The 6,165-nt window shown below is 35.5% G+C and overlaps 1 protein-coding gene across 1 annotated transcript in view; it reads left to right on the top strand.

Moving 5' to 3' along the window:
• Window positions 1–5,403: 5,403 nt before the first annotated feature.
• The window catches only part of LOC106883403 (zinc finger and SCAN domain-containing protein 2), a 45,561-nt gene continuing 44,799 nt past the window's right edge, over window positions 5,404–6,165 (top strand). Inside the window, exon 1 of the mRNA XM_052972791.1 lies at window positions 5,404–5,702. The gene's annotated coding sequence lies outside the window, so the exon portion shown is untranslated. The remainder of the gene's footprint in view (window positions 5,703–6,165) is intronic.

The raw sequence follows: 6,165 nt of genomic DNA on the forward strand, positions 1-6,165 counted from the left end.
AGACCTGGTGAGAGAGAGGAGCTGGCAGAAACATTAGCGCGCCGGGTGAAATGCTTAGCAGTATTTCGTCTGTCTTTATGTTCTGAGTTCAAATTCCGCGGAGGTCGACTTTGTCTTTCATCCATTCGGGGTCGATAAACCAAGTACCAGTTACGTACTGGAGTCGATCTAATCGATTGGCCTAGAGTAGAAAAGATAGAGAGAGAGGTCGTGACAACACGTGTTAAGAACTGAACAATTTGCCGGCAGTACCCGATTGCAAGTCGAAGAGCGACTTTATTTACATGCCTTCAAACCGCAACCTATTTTGGCACCTTGTTACCAACTGTGAAGATACGTCCGAGAAGTGGATTTTTTATATTTTTCTGTTGTTCTTGTTCTTAGTTTTATATATATACATATATATATATATATGTTTTTAATAATCCTAGGTAATGGTGCATATACATGTGCACGCGCATACATACACAATGACTTATGTAAAAGTTTTATTAAACTGTATAAAGAGCTTTCCACTTTCCAGTTCATTTAGTTTAGTTTATGCATGTAGTGTTTGCTAAAATGACTATTGATAAGGTTGCAAGACACAATGAAAATTTTAGGAAAATAAAAAGAAAAATAAGTGGAAATTTTACTGGTGAGTGTGTTAAATTTTAAGGCACAATAAGAAAATGACTCTCCCCAGACACAACAGTATATTCTGTTGTGTATAACAAAAACCGAACACTGCTAATGCATCAGTAATTTATTAATTGAACAAGGGGCCAGAATGTTTTATTAGCGAAAATCATTTCATCTAATTTGATAGTAATAATAATAATAATAATTGACCAGATGGAATAAAATCTAAGCAAGTTAATACATGGGCGATAGCATCATTTCAGTATGAAGCTGGAATCATAAGCTGGCAAAAGAAAGAACTGATAAACAAGGATACGAAGACAAGAAAAATATTGCCAGTGCACGGAGCCTTCCACTCTAAGAGTGACACCAATAGGCTCTACTTGTCCAGAAGAAAGGGTGAGAGGAGATTGATCAGTTGCCATAATTGTATCAAAGCAGAGGAAAACAGTTTAGGGTGGTATGCAAAAGATACCGTGGAACCATTGTTGAAACATGTGAAGAAGTCTGGCATCATCAAAATTCATAATTGCATAAAGAAAGAAAGACTTAAAGAGGAAAAGGACACAAAAAGGAAGCAGTATAGAAGTAGAAAAAATGTATGGTCAGTTTGCAAAAGATATGAACACCAAGACAGATACAGAAGACTGGTGACTATGGATCAGGAGGAGTGACCTGAAGATAGAGATAAAAGCACTTATATGTGCAGCACAAGAACAAGCGTTAAGGACTAATTATGTGCAGTGCAGAATCGATAACACTGCCAATCATGACAAATGCAGAATGTGTGGTGACAGAGGTGAAATGGTATAGCACATCATTAGCGAATGCCCAAAATTGGCACAACGCAAATACAAAAGACGCTATGACAATGTGACAAGAATGATCCATTGGGAGCTCTGTGGAAATCACAGCCTACAAAGAGCAAGGACGTGGTATGAGCAAACCCCAGAATGAGTCACTGAGAATGAAAATGGCAAAATCCTGTGGGATGCAATGATTCAGTATGATCACCTGACCAGACATTGGAAACCAGACGTTGTGGTGAATAAAAAAGAGAGAACTTGCATGATAATCAACATAGCATGTCCCAACAAAAAAGAAGAAAAACTGAACAACTGCAGTGATTTGATGTGAGAAATAAGAAGCTTATGGTCAATGAGGAGAGTAGACGTGATCCCACTAGTAATCGGCACACTTGGAAGTATCTGCACTCAGCTACCAATATGGCTCAAAAAAGTTGGTACAAATGTAAAGATAGAACACCTACAAAAATCAGCATTGCTTGGAACTGCAAGAACTCTTCACAGAATTCTTGAAGCATGATCAGTAAACGAGTGTCATCTTAGTCTGCTGGCTGTGGACAGCTGACACTTTCCATCATACCCAGCAAAATAAGCTGAGAGTTTTCATCAAATAATAACAATAATGTATATATGTATTCATACAAATATGCACATGCACATACATGCAGTAACAATAAGGATGATTAGAGTCGAGTACTCAGTTGTTGAAGAAATCTCAATAAAACTCTACTTCATCCAGCCGATTCCACTTTTCTTTTCGCAGTGATATTGTGTAAAAAAATAATCCTTTACAACTATTAGTTTAGTTTTGTTTAATTTTACTCATTGTTGATAGGAATATATAGATTTGATCAGTGGGACATCATATTATTGTAGCAGTATTCAAAATCGAATCGCTAGTTATGCAGTCAGACATCACGAGCGAACCACAATAGTTTCGTGTGATTGAACTTGAAAGCAACCACTCAGCGACAATCCATCGCATGATTCAGTCTTCTAGAATCTTCTTGTCATCTTGTCACTCTATAAAAGACCACTATGGTGCCGAAACTACATGCAGAATGTTGAGGCCAGACGGCCCAAGCAGACATCCAAGACAGATGACCAAGAACTTCTGTCGCCTCGAAGACAGCTCACCAATAGCTTTCTATAATCTCAGAACATTATCTCTCTCCCAGTCTATAACTATCACTGTTGTTAACTGTAAATAGCCAACATAGCTTGTCTTCATGTGCGACAATAAATTCTTCAGTTAAATGTTCGTGGATGTTCAGTTACTTCTTCACGCAACCAAGAAGCATATTTTCATCCATTAACTCAACCAGCTACCATAGCGACATTGATGAAACAGCATAATATAACCCGTGACATTGGTGACACAGCCAACTACAACCATAACTGTATCAAACACAAACACCGTTGACATATCAGTAACTTAGTAATCTGACAAAAAATGCAAATTGGTTTGTCTGATTTAATAAATCTCTTGTTGATAGTAAGTATAAATATAGTGTTATGAAGGAGAAAATAAAGTTCTAGTTACTGCAAAATTATCGCACAATATTATTATAGTGTGACAGGCAATCATCTGCAGCAAATGGAAAATCTAATATGATAAATATAATTTAAAATAATACTACTCAAAATACTGTTTTCTAGTTCAACTAAAGAAAATGAATAATGGATCCATAATTAATTCTAATTAGAAATAATATTCATTGATTAGGTGACTGATTCAAAACATGCTGCATGTTCTCCCTATGAATTTTTGGCACGCTTTTACTGCGAGGTAGACTATATAAATTGGTGAGTGAACACATGGTGGTCAGTTGACCAGAAGGTGTGAAGCCAGGTGACAAAGAACAACAGTCGGTGTGAAATCGGGTGATGAACAACAGTCTGTGTGAAGCTGGGTGACGAAGAAATACAGTTAGTATGAAGTTGGGAGATGGACTACAGTCAGTGGGAATCCAGGCAATCAAGAACTACATTATACAAGACATCCAGCCGTGCACAACTATCTTCCTCTCTGGGCAAGTTGGCTTGCTGGGCTGGTCCGCAGTTTCCCAGTTGCTGACTTGGCTGTTGGAGCTGTGTTGGTGTCAGGACATGTTTTGCAACAAAAGTTTCTCCTGGAAATTTCAGGTAGTTGTCCATGAAATTTCAATAAAAAGTGAAACTGCTCCCCTTCTCTTATTTTTTGTTTTTTTTGTTTTTGACCACAATGAAATATTGTAAAAAGGCTGTCATTTATGACTATCTAATATATTTTGATTGGGTTTAATTTAAAAACACTGTGTTAGCTGAAATCTACGGGTTTAATCTTTTGTATATTGTACTTTTGAATAGGTTTCGTAAATTTTATCCAAAAACTGTTTTTCTAGCAATGGCTGACCCTCTCTGTCGAAGTTGTTTAGTTGGTGTCAAGGCAATCCATTGAACTGGTTTAGAAAACATGGCATGATCTCTCTGAAGAGGAAAATTCATATAACTAACCAAAGACATCAGGAAAAAGTAAAGGCTGGTTTGGGCTGGGCTGGATCAAAATTACTGATTTTGTTATACTTAAAGTTGTTCTGCTAGTGATCCTGTAATATAATGTCATTGTATGTTTTATTTGTACCAAGAAAAATAGAAAGTTGTGATGCACAAGTGATTTACAAGCATCTTGAAGCTCAAATATCCTAGAAACTCACAGCATAAATAATTCATCTTGTGATGAACAATGTATTTCTGGAGTTGATTAAGAAGTATCAACTTGTAAGAACGACGGATCGGGTCGGATGCCTCGTATTTATTCCGGTTCTTTATGTTCTGAGTTCAAATCCAATCATGGTCTCCTTAGGTGGTAGCCTTTAATCATCATGCTGTTTAACCTTGTCCTTGTGTGCCTTTAGTGGAATATTCAGACCAGATCTCTAGTTTGAACATACCTTCCTCACACCAGTTTCTAAACCCATGTAAAAGGTTGTGGACTCCGTCTTTTTCCCCATGATTTTTAAAAATCTTTGTTGATTAAAAGTAAAATTGATTGAAGTTTTTTTTTTTTCAATTTAAAATTTGAACTTGAGAAAAACTTTGATGCAAGCTGGAAACGATTTGTCAATTCGAATAGAAATGAATCTTCTTAATTACAAATTGAATTGAAATCAATTTGAAAACAAAAATATTGAAATTTTCAACTTTGAATTCATTAAAAAAAAAAATGTTCAGAAATTATATCTCTATTTTAGTTAACAATCACCACGTCTAAAATTTTTGTTTGTGGAAGCAATTCCTTTTTCTCAATCCTCTATTTCATCTACTGAAAAACTGGAAAATAATCCACCCAAATAAATGAATTAAAAAGAAAAAATCTGAATGGAGACTTTAAAAAAATGTAATCAATATGTTATATTTTTATGAAGAGTTGTACTGATAGTAATTTCAGACTTAATACATGTAGGTGTTTATGTTGTTTAGCCCCAGGTTAGCCATGATCCAATAGATTTGCTCGTTGATCAAAGGGATTACAACAGTGTGTGTGTGTCTCTTTTTTTTTTTTTTTTTTTCCAAGCAGTGTGCTTTTTCATTTTAAAGACAGTGAGATGTAATTTGAGGTTAAGTGTGGCTGATATTTTAGCAAAGCTAACGATTGCTTAAGATTCTCACTCTTTGTCACATTTGTCATCGTTAAATAATAATAATAATAATAATAATAATAATAATAATAATGGTTTCAAATTTTGCCAGAAGGGCACCCATTTGGGTGGGGTGCTGAGTCGATTACATCGACCCAGTGTTTCACAGGTACCTAATTTATCGACCTCGAAAGGGTGAAAGGCAAAGTCGGCCTCGAAATAACAATAAGCTATACACGAAGGTAGAAAGAGAGCGTGTGTGTACGCACGAAGGATGTTTTACATACATACATATATGTATGCGCGCATGCATGCATCCACCCACAAAAGGTTGGACGGAATGAAAAAAATATCCTGCAACGTTGCGGTCGCGGAATAATATTTCAAACGGAACTCCGGATACACTTACACCGATTCTATATGATTTATTTATTTTTATATCTACTGATTTGTTGTTTGTTTTGTGTGTTTGACAAGTGGGTTTTAAAGTAATGTCTTATAGACAACCTAACGTGTTGTTGGTGAGGGGGTCAGTGTCGAAGGCTAGGAAGGGATTGCCTAAATATTGCAATTATTATAACAAGGATCTCCAAACAAACAAATAAGTCAGAAGCAACTGATTAATTATAGGTACAGCTATTGGCTTGTCTTTAAGGTATAGTATTATATACATATATATATATATCGAGAGAAAGAATGTGTTTGTGTGCATAAGTATTATCTCCTGTCAAAATTTGAAATATATATTGCTTGTATAAAATAGTGAATGTATTCATGCAGAATTGTGTGTATAAATTTATATTTGTAACCATGCTTTTGTGACTTAGTTATGATTTAAGATGTATATCTGATGAATATGTGTGTGCATAAAATGCCTACTCTGTGTGTGTCTATATATATATATATATATACACCGGAGTAAGCACATAAATGCGATACATGGTGGAAAAAATAGTACTCGAATACCAGAGGTAGAGTAATATGCTTTATTGAAAAGCAGCAAAAAATATGGTAGAGACGGACTATATGTAATCTGAACCTTTCCCCCCTTATTTATTAATTTTTTTTACGGAATCCCACGTTTTAGGCTATGGAGATTCCGATTCTGAAAAAAAATT

The sequence above is a fragment of the Octopus bimaculoides genome, chromosome 14, assembly GCF_001194135.2.
Source record: "Octopus bimaculoides isolate UCB-OBI-ISO-001 chromosome 14, ASM119413v2, whole genome shotgun sequence".
Lineage (NCBI taxonomy): Eukaryota > Metazoa > Mollusca > Cephalopoda > Octopoda > Octopodidae > Octopus > Octopus bimaculoides.